The sequence below is a fragment of the Lepidochelys olivacea genome (genome assembly GCF_965140295.1).
Source record: "Lepidochelys olivacea isolate rLepOli2 genome assembly, chromosome: 9".
In the NCBI taxonomy this organism is placed as follows: domain Eukaryota; kingdom Metazoa; phylum Chordata; order Testudines; family Cheloniidae; genus Lepidochelys; species Lepidochelys olivacea.
Window position 1 is genome coordinate 46791221 of NC_140419.1, and position 20602 is coordinate 46811822.

General features: G+C 46.3%; 1 protein-coding gene and 1 long non-coding RNA gene across 2 annotated transcripts in view; both read left to right on the top strand.

Annotated features, from left to right (window-relative positions):
- Nucleotides 1–20602, top strand: part of HS6ST1 (heparan sulfate 6-O-sulfotransferase 1) — a 272310-nt gene that overhangs the window by 72697 nt on the left and 179011 nt on the right. The window lies entirely within an intron of this gene.
- On the top strand, nucleotides 86–5105 carry LOC311525890. Its single transcript, XR_014712887.1, has 3 exons — nucleotides 86–172; nucleotides 3295–3344; nucleotides 5061–5105. It is a non-coding gene; the product is annotated as an uncharacterized lncRNA (long non-coding RNA).

The following is a 20602-nucleotide window of genomic DNA, read 5'->3' on the forward strand; positions in this document are numbered from 1 at the left end:
TGGAAAAGCTTTGCCATGAACATGATTTTCTTTTTTTCCTTTTAACGTGCTGGGAATGCTTTTATTTATATTTGATCTCCCTTCCCATAGCTATCCCCATAAAAACTCAGTGGAGGATTCAAGGAAGGATCACCATAAAATCCAGAATTGTTGTCTTGGTCAAACCGAGGGGGTATGTTCTTTGTTGTATTAGCTTATTGTTTGAAACAACACTGCCGGAAATAGAATTACAAATAATCGCAGTAAAGTGGCCTGTGAGTGTTACGGTCCTGTGGAGGATTTTAATGGTTGGAAGTCCTATGACCCTTTCTCTTTAACCTATACAGATAGCCCTGAACAGCCACTCGCTTTGCCAGTCACCCTGTACATACTGCAGTATTTTTGTTTTTAATAGAGGAAACGGGTCGGGAGAGAGAGGAGGCTGTGATATAAGCTGTCCTTGGTAGCAGAGTCTATTTTTGTGTAGACAGGAACAAGAACACAGGTCTGTGGGTTTGGTTTGTTTTTTCCCCCTCCGTTTCTCTGCCTGTCACTTCTGAAGGAAATTGTGCTGCTTCTATGTTTACTCTCCCTGCCTTACACTCAGCTGCCTATTGACAAAGCTGACCTAAGGGCTTGTCTACACAGAAACCACTACAGTGGTACGCTGCAGCTGCCCTGCTGTAGTGCTTCAGTAGGGTGACCAGATAGCAAGTGTGAAAAATCCAGATGGGGTGGGGGGTAATTGGCACCTATATAAGAAAAAGCCCCAAATATCGGGACTGTCCCTATAAAATCGGGACATCTGGTTACCCTACGCTTCAGTGAAGACACTACCTACGCCAGGGGTCGGCAACCTATGGCACATGTGCGGATTTTTAACGACATGCTGCTGTCTGCCAGGGTCCCAGCTGCTGAGGCAGCAGCGCGCCATTAAAAATCCTGCCTGCCCCACCGGCTCTTCCCCCCCGCCAACCCCCCCCTCAGCACGGGGCAGGGTAAAGAAGCTTGGTCCTGCCGGCTACTGCTGCAGGGCAGCCAAGCTAACTACTCTCACCCCTCTTCCCCCAGCACGCTGGGTTCCTGCCCCTCCTCCTCTCTCTCTGCCACTGATCAGCTGATGGCCCTTGCAAGGGAGAGGGAGAAGTGGAGCCACAGCGCACTCGCTGCTTGGGGGAGGAGGCGGAGAAGAGGTAGGGATGGAGCCTTGGGGAAGGGGGTGGGATCAGGGCATATCCCCTCCAGCCCCCTGCCGTGAGCCGCAAGGGGCTGGGCTCACCCCCACGACCCCAGCCCATACTCCAAGCCCTCTGCCCTGACCCCTAAAGCCCCCTCACACACCCTGACCCTTGCACCCTCCTCACACACCCCATGCCCTGACCCCTGCACTCCCTCACACACACCCTCTGCCCTGACTCCTGCACCCCCCTCAGACACCCTCAGCCCTGATCACTGCATCCCCCCACGCCCCCTGCCCTGACTCCTGCACCCTCCTCACACACTCTGTCCCCTGCCCTGACTCCTGCACCACCACACATACCCAGCCCCCCCTCCCACTCTGTGCCCTGACTCTTGCACCCCCCACATTCCCACCCACACCCTGAACACCAAACGGGAGCTCCTGCACCCCCACATGGGAGCTGCCCAGGTAAGCACTCCACACCCAAACCTCCTGCCCCAACCCTAAGCCCCCTCCCTCATTCTAGCTCCTGGCCAGACCCGACACCCCAACCCCCAGCCTGCTCCTACACCCCCAGTCCTGTTCTCAGTGCACTCCCACCCTCAGCTCAGTGCAGAGAGAGAGAGAGGAAGAGAATGGGCTAGAACCAGGGAGAAGGTAGGTACCCGCTCTATGTGGGCAGAGCTGGGATCCCAGACCGGCAGCAGGCTGAGTGGGGCCACGGCTGGGACCCTGGCTGGCAGGAGCCAGCAGATGGAACCCCAGACTGGCAGTGGGCTGAGTGGCAGCGGGCTGAGCCACTCAGCCCACTGCCAGTCTGGGGTTCTGGCTGCTGGCCCCTTGCCAGCCGGGGTCCCGGCCGCAGGCCTCAGCCCACTGCCAGCCTAGGTGAACGGAACCCCAGGCCGGCAATGGGCTGAGCGGGCCGGCGGAATAAGATCAGCATTTTAATTTAATTTTAAATGAAGCTTCTTAAACATTTTGAAAACCTTGTTTACTTTACAAATGACAATAGTTTAGTTATATAATATGTAGACTTATAGAGAGAGACCTTCTAAAAACGTTAAAATGTATTACTGGCACGCGAAACCTTAAATTAAAGTGAATAAATGAAGACTTGGCCCACCACTTCTGAAAGGTTGCCAAACCCTGACCCTACACCAAGAGAGGGGTTCTCCTGTCTGCGAAGGCAATCCACCTCCCTGAGAGGGCGTAGCTACAGCCGTGCCGCTGTGCAGCACAGAGCACTGGGTTAGGCCAGGCTCTGCAGCTGTGCTGCCCCAGGAGCTCGCAGCCCCGCCGGCAGCACAGTGAGCTGAGGCTGCGGGGGAGGGGGAACAGCAGGGGAGGGGCCGGGGGCTAGCCTCCTGGGCCAGGAGCTCAGGGGCCAGGCAGGAGGGTCCCACAGGCCAGATGTGGCCTGCGGGCCGTAGTTTGCCCACCTCTGAACTAGGATGATGGGAAAATTTTCCTGTTGACCTAGCACTGCCTACACCAGAGAGTAGGCTGGTTTAACTGCATTGCTCAGAGGTGTGGATTTTTCACAGCCCTGAGAGACAGTTATACTGACCTAATATCCTAGTGTAGACCAGGCCTTAGTATTAAACTTGTTCTGTGTAATGTTAAATATGGCTTTGTTCTTTTCATTTGCTGGCTGAAGTAGCAAATGTAGAAATGACCTGTGTGTTGGAGGTTCTTTCTTTATTTTTTTGGGAGCATGGTGATTGGAGAATTAAATAATAGAAGCCTCATGTTTGTGTAATCTGGGTTTTGGGAACACTGATAATTTCTCATTTTATTTTAATTGATTATTTACTGAGGTAAAAAAAAATTGCCAGCAACCCTTTCCATTGTCAGACCAACTTTGTGCAATAAACTCTTCAACTGCCTTGGTAAAGACTATGGGCCTAATCCAAAACTCATTGAAATCTAATGGGAGTCTGTCCATTGACATCAGTAGGATGTGGATCAGGTCCCTGTATCATTTCAACCTCTCTGATAATATGGCATGAGCTATTGCTGGGTGGTCTTTTACTCTGAACAATTACTGCTGGTCCATCTTTCTTTGTTCAGTGGCTAAAATTTAAGAATTGCTGCTTGCTATTAAGTAACTTCTGATTGTTATTTTTTGTTAGTTCCTGGAGGAGAGGATGGCGCAGTTCAAGTTTCTGCCAGTGAGAAAAGGGTAATTTAATTAATCAGCTAATAATTGGCAATAGGAAATGTCATTACCCCCACTTTAATGTACTTAGGTTACCTACCCTGACATTTGTTTCCCATCCGGCATTCGTGACTTGTGAATCATCCCTTTTCTCTTAATGGGTTTTCTGCCTCACAGTTCAGTTGGCCTGTGCAGTAAATTCCTCTTTTGTACTGCAAGTTCCCTTTCTGTATTATGCATGAATCTTCCATCTTTTCAAGGCCTCAGGGTCTCCAGCTCCATAAATATTCCATAAATCGAAAGGCCTTGATTCTGTCCCCTTGGAATGGAAGTGATTGGGGAGGGGAGGTGGCAGAAAGAAAGAGATGGGCCAAGCACTCAACGAATGATCAATAAAATATCAATCCGATCCTAGTATCCTTTCTACCTCCATCCTGCTTCGTTTATTTTATGGCCAGAGCAGTTTTCAAACTAGGTTTTGGGATGGAGTGGGAGTTATCTAGCTGCTTACGCTTCTGATTTCCTTGGAACAATTTTGAGGACAGTTGCCGTGGAATGGAACAAGGACATGGAGTGAAGTATGATCTTGTTTTTAATGTAACACTATTGTTTGTGTGATTAGCCAATGGAAATTTGTTAATGAGATGACACAGGCTACGTCTACACTATGAAATTAGGTCGAATTTATAGAAGTCGGTTTTGTAGAAAGCATTTTCATACAGTCGATTGTGTGTGTCCCCACACAAATGCTCTCAGTGCATTTAGTCATCATTTAGTTGGCGGAGTTTGTTCACAGTACCGAGGCAACCATCGACTTCCGGAGCGTTGCACTGTGGGTAGCTATCCCACAGTTCCCGCAGTCTCCACTGCCCATTTGAATTCTGGGTATAAATCCCAATGCCTGATGGGGCAAAAACATTGTCGCGGGTGGTTCTGGGTACATATTGTCAGGCACCACCCCCTTCCCTCCCTCCCTCCCTCTGTGAAAGCAACGGCAGACAATTGTTTCGTGCCTTTTTTCCTGGGTTACCTGTGCAGACACCATACCACGGCAAGCATGGAACCTGCTCAGTTCACCATCACCGTATGTCTCCTGAGTGCTGGCAGACACGGTACTGCATTGCTACACACCAGCAGCTCATTGCCTTTTGGCAGCAGACAGTGCAGTATGACTGGTAGCCATCATCGCCATACTTCAGGGTGCTCTTTTAGCCAACCTCGGTGAGGTCAGTTGGGGCACCTGGGCAACCATGGGAGTGACTCAACCAGGTCATTTCCCTTTTAAGTTTCGTCTCATGGTGATTCAGTCCTGCCAGCAGTCCTACTGCACCGTCTGCTAAGGAGCAGCCAGGAGATGATGATGGCCAGCAGTCATACTGCACCATCTTCTGCCGAGCACCCAGGGGATGATGATGGCCAGCAGTCATACTGCACCGTCTGCTGCCAGCTAGATGTATAAAGATAGATGAAGTGGATCAAAACAAGAAATAGACCAGGTTTGTTTTGTATTCATTTTCTCCTCCCATCCTCCCTCCCTCCCTCCGTGAAATCAACGGCCTGCTAAACCCAGGGTTTTGAGTTCTATCATTGAGGGGGCCATTCTGTTTCTCCTTGTTGCAAAGCCACCCCCTTTGTTGATTTTAATTCCCTGTAAGCCAACCCTGCAAGCCATGTTATCAGTTGCCCCTCCCTCTGTCAGAGCAACGGCAGACAATTGTTTTGCACCTTTTTTCAGCGCAGATGCCATAACACTGGGAACATGGAGCCTGCTCACATCATCACAGCAATTATGAGCACTATAAACACCGCGCGCATTATCCAACAGGATATGCAGAACCATAACCTGCAAGAAAAGTGAAACCAGGCGAGGAGGAGGCAACTGCAGCAGGGTGAGGAGAGTGATGAGGACATGGACATAGACTTCTCACAAAGTACGGGCACCTGCATTGTGCATACCATGGTGTCAACTGGGCAAGTTCATGGTGTGGAACACCGATTCTGGACCCAGAAACAAGCACAGAGTGGTGGGACCGCATAGTGTTGCAGGTCTGGGACGATTCCCAGTGGCTGTGAAACTTTCGCATGTGTAAAAGGCACTTTCATGGAACTTTGTGACTTGCTTTCCCCTGCCCTGAAGCACAAGAATACCAAGATGAGAGCAGCCTTCACAGTTGAGAAGCGAGTGGTGATAGCACTGTGGAAGCTTGCAACGCCAGACAGCTACCGGTTAGTCAGGAATCAATTTGGAGTGGGCAAACCTACTATGGGGGCTGCTGTGATCCAAGTAGCCAGCTTTATCACTGAGCTGCTGATATCAAGGGTAGTGACTCTGGGAAATGTGCAAGTCATAGTGGATGGCTTTGCTGCAATGGGATTCCCTAACTGTGGTGGGGCAATAGACGGAACTCATATCCCTATCTTGGCACAGGAGCACCAAGGCAGCGAGTACCTAAACTGAAAGGGGTTCTTTTCAATGGTGCTGCAAGCACTGATGAATCACAAGGGATGTTTCACCAACATCAACGTGGGATGGTCGGGAAAGGTACATGATGCTTGCATCTTCAGGAACTCTGGTCTGTTTGAACAGCTGCAGGAAGGGACTTACTTTCCAGACCAGAAAATAACCCTTTGGGAATGTTGAAGTGCCTATAGTTATGCTTGGGGACCCAGCCAACCCCTTAATGCCATGGCTCATGAAGCCATACACAGGCAGCCTGGACAGTAGTCAGGAGCTATTCAGCTATAGGCTGAACAAGTGCAGAACGGTGGTAGAATATGCATTTTGACGTTTAAAAGCGCGCTGGCGCAGTTTACTGACTCGCTTAGACCTCAGCAAAACCAATATTCCCATTGTCATTACTGCTTGCTGTGTGCTCCACAATATCTGTGAGGGTAAAGGGGAGACGTTTATGGTGGGGTGGGAGGTTGAGGCAAATCGCCTGGCCGCTGATTACGCGTAGCCAGACACCGAGGCGGTTAGAAGAGTACAGAAGGGCGCAGTGCGCATCAGAGAAGCTTTGAAAACCAGTTTCAGGAATGGTCCGGCTATGGTGTGAAAGTTCTGTTTGTTTCTCCTTGATGGGAGGCGCCCCCCTCGATTTCACTCTACTTTCCTGTAAGCTAAGCACCCTCCCCTCCCCACTCGATCACCGCTTGCAGAAACAATAAAGTCATTGTTGCTTCACATTCATGCATTCTTTATTTATTCATCACACAAATAGGGGGATAACTGCCAAGGTAGCCCGGGTGGGGTGGGGGAGGAGGGAAGGACCGGGCCACACAGCACTTTAAAACTTATTGAATGACAGCCTTCTGTTGCTTGGGCAATCCTTTGGGGTGATGTGGCTGGGTGGCCAGAGGCCCCCCGTCCCGCGTTCTTGGGCGTCTGGGTGAGGAGACTATGGAACTTGGGGAGGAGGGCGGTTGGTTACACAGGGGCTGTAGCGGTGGTCTGTGCTTCTGCTGCCTTTCCTGCAGCTCAACCGTACGCTGGAGCATATGAGTTTGATCCTCTAGCAGCCTGAGCATTGACTCCTGCCATCCTTCAGCAAGCTGACGCCACATGCCATCTTCAGCCCGCCACCTCTCCTCGCGGTCACATTGTGTTTTTCTGGACTCTGAGCTTGTCTACCTCCACATATTTTGCTGTGCTCTGTCAGTGTGGGAGGACAGCATGCGGTCAGAGAACATTTCATCACGAGTGCGTTTTTTTCGCCTTCTAATCTTCGCTAGCCTCTTGGAAGGAGAAACATATGCAGCTGGTGGAGGAAAAGAAAAAAGGAAGAGTTAAAAAGACACATTTTCTAGAACAATGGGTACACTCTTTCACAGTAAACCTTCCTATTAACATTACGTAGCACATGTGCTTTCATTACAAGGTCTCATTTTGCCTCTTACTGAGAGTATGCTGGTTTGGTGTGAGAGATCACTCACGCAGGGCCGGGCAGCAGAATTCGGCTTGCAGGAAGCCACGGTAAACCACTGTCTTTTAGCTTCTTTAACCTTCATAACATGTGGGAAAGGTTTCAAACAGCAGCACCCTCATTTCCTATACAAAGTAGCTGTTGGGTTGGCCATTAAAAATGGGTTGGCAATTTAAAAAGAGGGGCTGTGGTTTCTGGGTTCACGTGCAGGAGAAACCCAACTAACACCCCCTCCCCCCATACACACACAATTCTCTGGGATGATGGCTTCACCCTTCCCCCCACCGCGTGGCTAACAGTGGGGAAGATTTCTGTTCGGCCACAGGCAAACAGCCCAGCAGGAATGGGCACCTCTGAATGTCCGCTTACTAAAACCACCCTATTTCAACCAGGTGGCCATGAATGATATCACTCTCCTGAGGGTAATACAGAGAGAGAGAGAACGGATGTTGTTTGAATGCCAGCAAACACCGGGACCATACGCTGCAATGCTTTGTTCTGCAGTGATTCCCGACTACATGCTACTGGCTTGGCGTGGTAAAGTGTCCTACCACGGAGGACAGAATAAGGCTGCCCTCCCCAGAAACCTTTTGCAAAGGCTTTGGGAGTACATCCAGAAGAGCTTTATGGAGATGTCCCTGGAGGATTGCTGCTCCATCCCCAGATACATTAACAGACTTTTCCAGTAGCTGTACTGGCTGTGAATGCCAAGGCAAATTAATCATTAAACATGCTCGTTTTTAAACCATGTATAATATTTACAAAGGTACACTCACCGGAGGTCCCTTCTCCGCCTTCAGGGTCCAGGAGCCTGCCTTTGGTGTGTTCGGGGGGTACTGGGTCCAGGACCAGGGTGATAAACAGATCCTGCCTGTTGGGGAAACCGGTTTCTCTGCTTCCTTGCTGCGAGCTATCTACAACCGCCTCATCATCATCATCTTCTTCACCCCCAAAACCCGCTTCCGTGTTGCCTCCCACTCCTTGGACGGAGTCAAAGCACAGGGTTGGGGTAATGGTAGCTGCACCCCCCCCCCCAGAATGGCATGCAGCTCATCATAGAAGCGGCATGTCTGGGGCTCTGAACTGGAGCAGCCGTTTGTCCCTCTGGTTTTTTGGTAGGCTTGCCTGAGCTCCTTAATTTTCACATGGCACTGCTGCAGGTCCCTGTTATAGCCTCTGTCCTTCATGCCCTTGGAGATTGTTTTCAAATATTTTGGCATTTTGTCTTTTTGAACGGAGTTCTGATAGGACGGATTCATCTCCCCATACAGCAATCAGATCCCATACCTCCCGTTCGGTCCATGCTGGAGCTCTTTTGTGATTCTGGGACTCCATCATGGTCACCTCTGCTGATGAGCTCTGCATGGTCACCTCTGCTGATGAGCTCTGCACTCACCTGCAGTTTGCCTCTCTGGCCAAACAGGAAATGAGATTCAAAAGTTCGTGGGCCTTTTCCTGTTTACCTGGCCAGTGCATCTGAGTTGAGAGTGCTGTCCAGAGCAGTCACAACTGAGCACTCTGGGATAGCTCCCAGAGGCCAATACCGTCAAATTGCGTCCACAGTACCCCAAATTCAACCCAGCAAGGTCGATTTCAGCACTAATCCCCTTGTTGGGGGTGGAGTAAAGAAATGGATTTTAAGAACCGTTTAAGTTGAAAAAAGGGCTTCGTCGTGTGGACGGGTGCAGGGTTAAATCGAGATAATGCTGCTAAATTCGACCTAAACTTGTAGTGTAGACCTAGCCAAAGAAGGTGATCTTACAACGATAGAGCATCAGCGATAGTAGGGGTGAAATGTTTATGCCGTATCCTTCCCTAGTTGGTGGTTGTGGTTTAAAGTGTTCTTTTACATGTGCGCATGTTATTTGGTTGATCTGTTATTTTTAAGTGGCTCGGTTGTTTTCTCACAGCCTTTATAACTCATAATCTCTGTTCCTATTGCCAGAGCAGCACCTGCTGGCTAAAATTGATATAATTGGCTTCTTTAGCTGGCAGATGAATTCTGTATGGCTTGTTTTCTTTCAGTACATCACTCTATCTTTTCTTTCTCTTCAGTTTAAGTTGATGTCAGTTGCCAAAGCAGATGCACATGACCATACCCTTCAGAGTGAACATTACCTCCATATATCAGATGTAAACCAGGCTACAGATATGGGGATACATCTTACACTGTTGTCTGCTCTGAATTACAAGTGTTCACTACTCGACCCTTAGGTTCAGATTCTGTCTTAGGTCTTAAGTGAAAAATTACTTTGGTGTCCATCTGTAGTCCTAAATGAAAACGAGCCCATGTCTCCAAACCAATGCACAGTTTGACACTGATGTTGGTGTCTGCTCAAGAGTTGCCACTGGATGGAAAAAAAGGGATGGGGCTGCTGGAAAGTTGTTCAGTGGGAAAGTGTGCAGGGAACTTGTGCAGCTGTTGGCTACGTCATTGTGCAATCAAGTTTCTAACAAGGGGCTCTCACTAAAATTTCGCTTCAGCATATTTGCTGCAGAGAAGAGGAGTGAGGGACTTCAGACTCTATTCATTTTTCATATTTAAACAAAAAACAGGGAAGGAGGCAATGCCACTTTTTCAAGCAAACTTCTATTGAGCTCCATTTGCTGGAAATATGAATACTTGACAAAAAATGTAGAGTATATTGATTGGGCAGTGTCCAGCTGGAGTTTTAAATGGTGAGTGTGAACGTTTGGTGGAGGGTAGGGTATAGACTCCCTACAGACACTTGAAATAAAGCAACAACAAAAAACCCCAAACCCAACCTGTCACTTGGTGTGATCCGACGCATTGCAAAAGGGACAAATGCTCTTCAGGAGTAGTTTTATAAGCCACAAGGAAAAGTCTTTTATGGTAGGAATGATTTAACAGTTTCTACAGAGAGAGAATGAACTCCATTAGAGGCCAGAAATCACCCCAGCCCTCCCTTAACCTGGGCAGTGGAATTTTAACAAGAGGCTAAGATTAGCCCTCAAGGGACCCTTCCAGCACATCATTCCATTACCTCCACAGTGCCCTGTTCAACCCAGGGCAATTGCTCACTAAATGGACTCAACAATTAAAGATTCATAAAACAATGATTTATGTGCTGGTACTTTAGTGAGCTTGGCACTTCAACTATTGAATCATCATTTGTACAGCCTAGAGATTGGGGCCCCATCATGCTGGGCACTATGCAGACGTAGCGAGAGACAGACCTTACCCTGAAGGGCTTCCTATTTAATTAGACCAGACAGGACAGGAAACTGAGGCATGCAGCAGTGTAATGGCTTGCTCAAGGTCACACAGCAGGTCAGCAGCAGAGCTGAAACTAGAACCAGGGTCTCCTGACTGTCAGTCCAGTGTGCTATCCTGTAGAGCACATTTGCTGCCTCTGTCAAATCACAAGTGGCTGCAATACAGCTGTTAAACACTGGCAGTATTTGAATGGATGGTTAATAGTTCTCAAATAAAAACTAGGTATTAGAAACAACTCTGATCACAGTCCCCATCCCAAGATTATTGTTGAGGGTGGACAGGAATCGAATCTTGTGCAGAGAGATGGGTCTTTACTTTTAGAGACTCCAAATCTTTGCCTTGCACTTCCTCTTTCAAAAGTCCCCTTTGTTTTCAAAAAGAAAAGGAGTACTTGTGGCACCTTAGAGACTAACCAATTTATTTGAGCATGAGCTTTCGTGAGCTACAGCTCACGAAAGCTCATGCTCAAATAAATTGGTTAGTCTCTAAGGTGCCACAAGTACTCCTTTTCTTTTTGCGAATACAGACTAACACGGCTGTTACTCTGAAACCTTTGTTTTCAAGTGAGTTTAAGGTAACCACTTCCTGTTACTCCTGAGTCTAGAACATCAAATCCTCTACACCGTAGCTCTTCACATTTTAGAGTTGTGTGCAGTGACTGAAAAGTGGCGCCCAAGATTCTAGAAATGAGTTTGTCGTTCCACATCAGGGTCTGGCAAATTTGTTGTTCAGCTGTTTAACAACCTGGAATTAAAACAAACAAAGCAAAGCAATGTATTATTATTCATCGATATTGTATTTTGCAATATAGGTGCCTGTTCACAAAATGGGAAAGAAGAGTCTGACACTGGGTTTTTACAGATCATATCATTTTACTCTTTAATTTTAAATTATTTTGTCCATCTGCACACTGGGGACAGGGAACTTTTTCAGAGGCGAGCTGTAGCATGAGGGAGGGGGAGAGGAAGGAGAAAAGTATTCTTTGTTAGGAATGTGGGGTTAAAACCTCTTTCTTCCCAGCTTTGTCTGGTATGGCCCAGACCTCTGTAAATTGTAGTGGCGTTCAGGAATGTTGTGGAATTTACTCTCATTTGAAAATTCAGATTTTGAGCTGGGAATAATTTGCTTGCGCACTCTCCATCTGCCAGCTGAGCAACATTCAGGAACTGTTTGTGACATTTAAAATAGAATTGTAAATAGAATTAAAGGGGAGATTTTAATACAGCTGTGAGCAGGCTCATTTGCTTTGGAATTCGTACGTCCAGCAGCTATGTACACTTATATGGGGGCTGTTAGGTCTCAAGAACAGGATACAACAGGCTGTCCTGGGTAACTAAATCATTCAATTAAGCTGTCTTAGCTGGAATGCTAGTGATAGCCATAGGTTGTGTGAATGTTTTCATTATAGCCCCCTGTTTTCAGTTCCTTGTAACTTTCTGAATGTTTTACCTGCTAGGATGCAGTTTTCTAGAGCTGTTTCCTATCTGTAGCTAACATTTATTTGGAAAATCTGAGCAAAATACAGTTGTCCTTTTTGAGTGAGGAACGAACTTTTCCCTGTGGGGAGGGGAGAATTGCAACTTATTCTAATACCTTTTAAGCGTTCTGGTTCTAATTGGCTATGAGTTGGCTGAGTTATGAGGATTTGAAAGTTACATCCCCTGTCCACAGTATGATTTTTTTTTTTTTTACATAATTTCTTTTCAGCCTTAACAGTGCAGGTGGGCTATTCTGTGCATGCCTATGTGGCTAATATAGCAGTACAGTTGCTCACTTTGTACAGTGAGGTACATAATTTCACATTAAAACAAAGTAAAGATTGCATGGAAATGGGGAAATACCAAAGTTTAGTTGTAATGTGCACGTTCATTCTGCATACAATCCTGTTTGACGTTCTAACCTACTATTTCTCAATTGATAAGAGGTATACGTTCTATGATACTGCAAAGAGCAGGATGACGGAGGCAGGATGTTTTGAGATCCTCAGTGAATGAGGCAAACAAGGCCTCTGCTGAATAAAAGCTCTGTTAAAAAACAAAAAAAACCCTATGGAGCATGCTCAGATGTAATTTTTTCCAGTATCTTTCTCTTTGCTCTTTCAAATGTGACCATAGGCATCTTCCAGTAGGAGCACAATCTGAGTTGTTATGTATCCGGCCTTGCATAACTCAGAAAAGGCTGAACAGATTGTCCTCAAAATTTAACATGCCCCCCAAAAATCCTCCTTTCAGCTGAGACCAAGTATAGAAAATTTCAGCCCAAATGGAGAATTTTAAGAAATGAGAGAGAAGAAATAGGAATTTATAACTGGAACTAGTTTGCAACCTGATACATTTGCTCCTATGCAACCACAGTAATATTGTGCACAGTACAAAAATAAACAATAAAATAATGACAACTACTACTTTAAAAAAGTCTAAATGTTACTGGTCATAAATAGCACTGCTCTGAGCCAAGCACAGTGTACACATGTAGATTATAAAATCCCCTCTCCCTCAGCTCTGGCAGAACACCTCCATCCTGACCTGCTGCACTCTTCCTGGTCCCTCCCTGAGCAGAGATTGTCAATTGTGCCAACTGGTGTGGTTTTGTAGGAGCTAGGAAGGGAACGGGACTTGTCAAATTCTTTTATGCTTGTGACTGAAGCCAGAACTAATACTTCTAAAACACAGAAGCTGTGTCCTTGTTATGGAAAACATTGCTTTTGTAGACTTTTCTTCTTCCTTTTTTTTTTCTTTTTTTTTAAATTTCCCCATCCTAAACAGCAGCCTCTAGCTGTCCAGATACCTGCAGGCTTTTTATGTTCTACAGTCTATAGTAGAAAGCAAGTTTTATTGATGCAGAAATCCAAACTTTTTTCTTTAATGGAAGGGGAAAGCCAGGTAAAAGATGTGTGAGTCTTAGGAATTTTATACTCTCTGCCATTTCCTTTGGGGTATCAGCAAAGAGAACATTCAGCTTCTAGGGCTACATAATTTAATTCCTGCTTTTGAGCTGTCCCCTTTAATTTTAAGCAGAGTGCGGAAAGAATTTGATTAAATTTGTACAACATCAATCTCCATGTTTTCTTCGCTCTCTCGCTTTCCTGTTCTGGTTTTCCCTTGGATTCCTATTGTTTAATGTTTTCTTGCATAAAACCAATGCTGTGGCTGCAACCTGGGACCGAGCGCAATAATATATCACGCCCACTGCTGTGAACTGTGAAGAAGGCTGCTTTCAGTGAGCTTGGGGCTTGTGATGCAGATTAACAGTTTCAGGGTCTTTTGGGAATGCTGGAGAGAAAAGGGGGGAGGGAGGGAGGGAGAGCTGTCTCTCCATGCAGGAGCCCTCTAGATGTTTGTAACTCTCTTTTGATAAGTCTCAGCGTGTTGATTAGGTCACACATTTGCACTTGTTCTGAATAATGTAGAAGCACCCTTGAGAAATTCCATTGCCAGAAAGGGGCAGGGGCAGCAGGGGAGGGGGGGTGGAGGAGAACTTGGGGGAAGAAGTGTTCTGGGTTTTAGGAAAGCAGAGAGCGTAAAAACTATAGCTCACTGAGTATGGAAATTGAAGGTCAAAGGTCTCCTGTGACCTTGGTCTGCCTGATTGACCTTTTAAGCCAGTTGACTGTGATGATTTTGCTGCCTGCTGCTGCCACCAATGGATCACTAGCATCGGAGAACATTCCAAGAGCAGTTAGGCACCTGGTCATTTGCTACTGACATTTCATTAGGCAGTTTGTAGACTGAGGCCAAACAGCATGGCTAGTGTACTAAATGGCTTCCTCCCACTTCCAGTCCTCCTCCTGATTGGTCCAGGGAGAAAGCAGTGAGGGGGAGTTGCAGACTGTCTCCTGGCTAGCCTCATCCACATACAGTGAAATAACACACTCTTCCTTCAGCCCCCTTGAAACAGGAACAAAACACTGTTCTCTGCTTACTTTGCTGCTGGCAGCGTGGTGATCCACTGTAGGCTGTTGTTTAAAGTTTCCAGCCTCATTCTGCACACTGCTCGGTCACAGCCTCACTGTGCTGTTGCCAAGCGTGGTCCTGACCAGGGTCATACCCTGTGACCATCCAGCCTTCTAAACGTTTGTGCTTACACCTCCTACTGCCTTCTCTGATCCTTTCTGGCTCTAAGGAACAGGTTCTTTAGCGGATAATATGAAGTCAAGAAAAGGTCCCTTTTGATGAATTCACCATCTAGCTTGGTGCTGACTGTCAAAGAGCATTACTCTGTTCTACCATCTCACGCCGTGGCAGATATAAAAGAGGGAAAGGATTGGCTCAAGGGAATGGCTGTGGCAGTCCAGGCTAGGAGAAGTGAAGGTTGACACTTATGCCGGGGACCTGGCTGCCCGTCATCCAGGAGACAAGAGTGCCATACTAGGTAGATTACTGCATTGATTTTTGTGGACTGGCCGTGCATAACAATCTCCTGTCTCCAAATTCCTCTAAAACCCAGTTAAATTCAAATGGGTAAATATCCCTCCGCTTTAGTGTTGTTTGTCTAGGGTTTGTATGCCTTTCACATTTTCTTACATAAGTGTTTGTGTCAGGGCGGTGGGGTGGGGGGGAGAGGTCAGAAATGTAGTCTGCTTCAACCCCTTGTAAATATCAGAACGCAATGAAAAAACAGGCTCACTTTACTTAAGAAGTTTGTACGGTCCAAAAAAAAAAGTCTGTATAGGGCCAGATGACCATCATAGTATCTTATGATTCAGGTTTTCTGGGGATTCCTCCTTCATGTATAGGGGTTTCTACAGACTCTCAGATTCTGTAAGAAGCTGGGGTACCAAATCTAGATCTCACTGTATTCCCAAAAGAGCAAGTGGGATTATCCAAATGGCAGCTGAAGAGGAGTGATGGCCCTGGAGACACAGGAGCAGAGGAGCTCCTGGCCGCCTATCTCTTGTCTTTAACTGATGAAAAGCACCTCTAGTTGGATGCCTTTGACAATCTTTTCCAAACCAAAAATCAAAATGTTACCAATTTAGAGTTTTGCTGGAAGATTATCTGAGTTGCATTTTACGTTTAGAGAAGTGTGGTCTTTTTGTATATATAATGGCAGAGGAGTACACTGTGCTCTGCAGCCAATGAATAAATGACCAGTCTGTGCACTGAGGAGCTGAGTCCAAGACATTTCAAACATGCTTAGTGATTTTGAGTGACCAGTTTGAGACACCTTAAAGGGGCCTGAATTTCAAAAGGTGCTGAGCTCCAGTCCTCTGAAAATCAAGCCACTTTTAGACCTCTGAAGTTGGGTTCTAAAATCACAAGTAACTTCTGAAAATTTTGGCTTTACAGTGTGTGTAAAAGCCTGACTGAAAGGCCACGGAAATGAATAGGTCTCTTTCTATTAACTTCAATGGGTTTGGGATAAGGCCCTAAAAGACCTGCTTGTCACTGATAGAAAATGCAGAGCAAAGTCTGTGCTCCTTGACTCTGTGATGTTTGATTGTATCGGTGTAGCATGTTCAAAAAGAGTTTAAAACAAAATGAAAAGGTCCTTGGCTGGAAAACTATTTCAGCCCTGGGGAAACAGTTGTAAGAACCTATTATTCCTTTCATCCCTGATACAAAGGGCAGTATTTATATACGAGCAGCATTTTCATTTCTAGCTGTGACTGGACCATAAATCACTTTGACATAAAAATGGTATTTGGACCGTTACCAGATTTGCCTGTTACTTTGGGGTACACTCATTTATTAGGGTTACTCTTGGGGGGAGGTCTGTAATTCTATCACTGTACTGCTTGTGTCACTTGTGTTTCCGTACGGAGCTCTGCTTCTCCCTTCTGCAAGTTCCCTCCCAATGGAGCTATCCTGCAGGACCTGGTCAATCAGCACTCCCAAGCTGACCCTTTATATGCCCTTGGACTCAGCAGCTGGGTCGAGCAGCACTTCCAAGCTGCCACCCTCCTATGCCAGAGGTTCAGCATGTCCCTATCCCCACTTTCACATTACAATTGTTCTGGTAGTAACCCACTTGATGAGCAAACCCCACAGGATTTTTGGGTGCTACAGGGATCTTTAGCTGAGGTAAGAGGAGGGTTGTTGCAGAGTAAATGGGGAAGCCAAAATCATGAGAGAGGGAGGGAAGCAACTAGCTTAATGATAGAAGTTATTTATTGCCAGGTAATAACCGTACAAGGAGAGGCAAACAAAACAGTTACAGTATTAAATCTATCTTAAATTTGATTACAAATGTCAAGTTTAGAAAACTATAACTGATCACACAAGTCAGGGTTAGAAAGCTGTACCTAGAGTAAGGGGGAGGGGGAAAACGAGAGAGAGAGAGAAAGAGGGAAGGAGAGTTGGGTTCTCCGTGAAGCTTGAGCCGGTCGGAGTTCCCAGGTGGTGGTGGTAGCTGAGCGTCCGGAGTGATGGAGACAGGCAGAGCCCCCAGCATAATCAGTCAGGAGAAGATGAAGTCCCAATGGAACTGATTCAGATTTTGGATCCACTCATCAGAACACTTACTTGAGCGTGGGTAGGGGGGTTTTTTGTATGGAAGCAACAATGGTTCAAGGGAGAACACTAGATTTGTTTATGAGTAAACTGATGGCTCAAGGGAATAGTTTTGTTGGCTCAAAGTTGTTTTGTTCAGGCTAGACAATAGGAACTGATCATCCCTGGCTATGGGCGGTGTTCCTTCCAGGGAGCTCTCAATGCAATTAGGCAGCTTCAGTATTTTGGATACCAATAAAGGATTTATTACTAGAATTGATCTGATAACTACATAGCTGTGTGTGTGCAGCCATGAGTTCATTAACATCTGGAGTAGAGATCCCCCATCATGCAGTGCTTCCCTGCTTTTCTGGTCCCAGAGTTCAGTGCAGTTCTTGCTTTGGAATCTCTATTCTCCATTCTGTATGCTAATGGAGATGCCTCCCTGTCCCATCTTTGATGCAAATGAGGCTAGGGGAGTTTCCTTAATTCTGTTACCCTTGTCCTGAGGGGTTTAGGTGTGTCTCCCACTTCCTTTTCATAAGTCTTTCTTTTGATCGGTTTTGGTTCAAGTAGAGGCTGGGAGGTGAGTGGGTGTGTCCTTCGTGAGTTACAGGCTGGATACTGTGCCCTGGTTCCCCAAGAACACAGAGCTGACAGGTAACAAGTCCTTTAAAAAAGCATATCTTATGTAATTACTGTTCCACCACAAAATCAGGAATGTGTTTGGCAGAAAGCCTGCAAACTGCTTAGACTGTTTAGTATACAAACAGCGATTGCAGTATATTCTTCCCCTCCCCTGCTTTTTTCAGCTCCTGTTTTACGTATATCCACAAGTCTGTTTTGTTATGAGTCTGTTTTTATTCCCTTTCCTTTAGGCTGTTGCTGGTTCTTGTGGGCTCTCCCTTGATTCAGCTGCCACCTCCACCGAAGGGGTGTGTGCGTGTGTTCCACCTTCCTCAGGAGGACATTGGTCGTGTCCAAGTATAGGCATTAGAGCTTTCACCTCTGTCCACCCTTTGGTTATCTTTGTCTCTCTTTCCCTCCATAGAGCAGATGCACACACTAAGGTCTTGTACACACTAAGGTCTTGTACACACTAGCGCTTACTTCTGTATAACTTATGTCGCTCAGGGGTGTGAAAAAGCTCCTCCCCCACCCCACGAGCAACATAAGTTACTTCGACCTAAGTGCCAGCTTCGTCAGTGCTATGTCGCCGGGAGAAGCTCTCCCACTGACATAGCTGCTGCCAATCTGGGCGGTGGAGTAATTATGCCGATGGGAGAGCTCTCTCCCTTGGGTATAGAGCATCAGCTCTACAGCAGCACAGCTACATTGGTACAGCTGCGCTGCTGAAGCAATTCTAGTGTAGATTAGCCCTTAGTTGCATTAACATGCTGCCCTTTAGCCAAACAGGGAAAACTATAGCCTTAAAGGAAGCTGTTCTGTATTTTAAAGCCAGCCACCAGAGGCAGTTAGATAGTAACTTTGACAGAACTAGCCTCCCTCCTTCTCTGAGTTGATTATGATTATTACCTATCCTCAGAGCTCCTGCTGTCTTGTGGTTCAAGCAGCAGGCAGGCTTACTGTGCTACTCGTGGTTCAAGTTTCCTTTTTTCTGAAGATACCCATTTCCCCCCTGTAAATATAGTGAGCCAAACTCATAATACTACGAAGATCTTTGATCGCATTTGAGATGCAAGAAGAAGTGAACTGCTCTTCTGCCATAGGTCACCTTTGGGGATGACTTTCTGCTCATTACCATGAGAACATTCAGGGATTGTATCCACCAAACTCTTTCCCACTGCATGATCAAATGACCAAGTCAAAAAAAATATCATAGCAGACTAATACTGTTATATGATGACAGCGTGCATTGAACACAAGCTCCTCCTTCCCCAATAAATAGCCTTTGGAGCAGCTTACTCAGCATTGTTGTAGATTCTCCATTAATAGGGGATTTTTAAATTGAGGGTGCACATCTAAGATGGGTATTAGCTCATGGAGTCTCAATCTGATCATATCAACTAGGTGTCGGGGTCACAACTACCTTGCTTTTCCCATATGGCTAAATAGGAATGGGTCCCAAGGAGATTTGAGGAAGGGGTCCAGTGTTGAAATAATTGAGCTCATTGCTCTAGTTCAAGTACAAGTAATGGAGCTGGGTGCAAAAATCACAGGGTGAAAGTGTGTGGTCAGGCTAGATTATTATAGCTGGTACCATCTGCCCTTAAAAACTGTCACACTACTTTATTCTTGATATACTAGTAAATATGGGGGGGTTAGGTAATTGTTGTCTGTGTCTGACTGGCAATTAGTTGCATCACCGAAGTGTTTTCAGAAGTGAAGGCAGGAGGAGGAGGAGGAGAACCTGGGATAAAGTTTTTGAGGAAGTGTGGCAAGAGTTTGGTAACTTCATAATCCAGAGATTGAATTTGGAATTGTATTTTTTTATTTATATATAAATATTAGAGCTGAGGTAGCCTTTGTTAAAGGGATCTGGCAGAGTCTTCTTTCTTAATACTCTTAAAGTTAAAAATCTTTTTTTTTGGGGGGGGGGGGGGAAGAAGATGGTTAGGGTTGTTTCATTGCATGAGTTTCTGTGGGGAAATCCAGAGCAGGAATTGAGCTGCTCGGGTGAATGGGAGGTCTGTAAGAACAGTCAGAGTTATTCTGTGCTCAGCCCATGAGTGGAGGGCTTATTTTAGTATGTGTTTTTTCCCCTGCCCTTGCGGTTGTAATGAATGTATCCATGTGTGTATTCTTTGTGCATTATTTTAAGAAAGATCTGTTTGATGTACAAGTTAGTGCTCCCAGGGGCTCTCTATGGCCCTTTTGTTGTGTTTTTTTGGTGGTTGCTGTTCCTTAAGGGGTTTTTATGTCTTGTTGCATGTTGGCAAGTCTGGCACCAAAGTTTGGATTCAGCACAGAGAACTGAGGGAAAGAAAAGGCAGCCTGCCAGCTTTGAACATTGACCGTGTTGACCTTGAATTTGTAACAGCAGACAGCAAGTCGCTCTAGTTGGACCACAGCAGAGAAGTTCTCCCGCGCCCCCCCCCTCCCGAAAGTTCACCTTCATCCTTTCTATCAACATCAATGGTCTTTTCAAGCCACAGAGGAGTATATGTAGGGCAGAAGCATTTACTTCCGTTTGAAATAAGAGCTGCTATTGACAGCTTTTGTGGGGGACAGTGACTGATTCTCAGGAAAAGGCAGCACTATGGGCATTAAGACAGTCTTACCTCATTTTAATTTTGCCAGTCCAAGGCTGTCACCTCAATCATAGAGATTCCAGGAAGAAATATATGGTGATGATCCCATAAATTGTATTACAGTGGCATATAGAGGCCCTAACCAAGATCAAGGTCCTTTTATGCTAAGCAGTGTACAAACATATATTGGGGGACAGTCCCTGCACTGAAAACCTTCCAATCAAGCAGAGGGCACAAGAGGACACAGAGGCATAGAGAGGTGTCTGGTGTCAAGGTGCCGACTTCCTCTCTGCCCAGGGGGTGCTTTACACTCCCTCTCCTCTTCCCCCCCCCCCACTGTCCCAGGTCCTGCCCCTACTCCACCCTTTTCCCACAAGCCCCCATCCCTGCTCAACTTCTTCCCATCCCCACTCCACTCCTTTCGCCCAGGCCCCACCCTTCTCTTCTTGCCCCACCTTTTTCCACCCCTTCCCCAGGT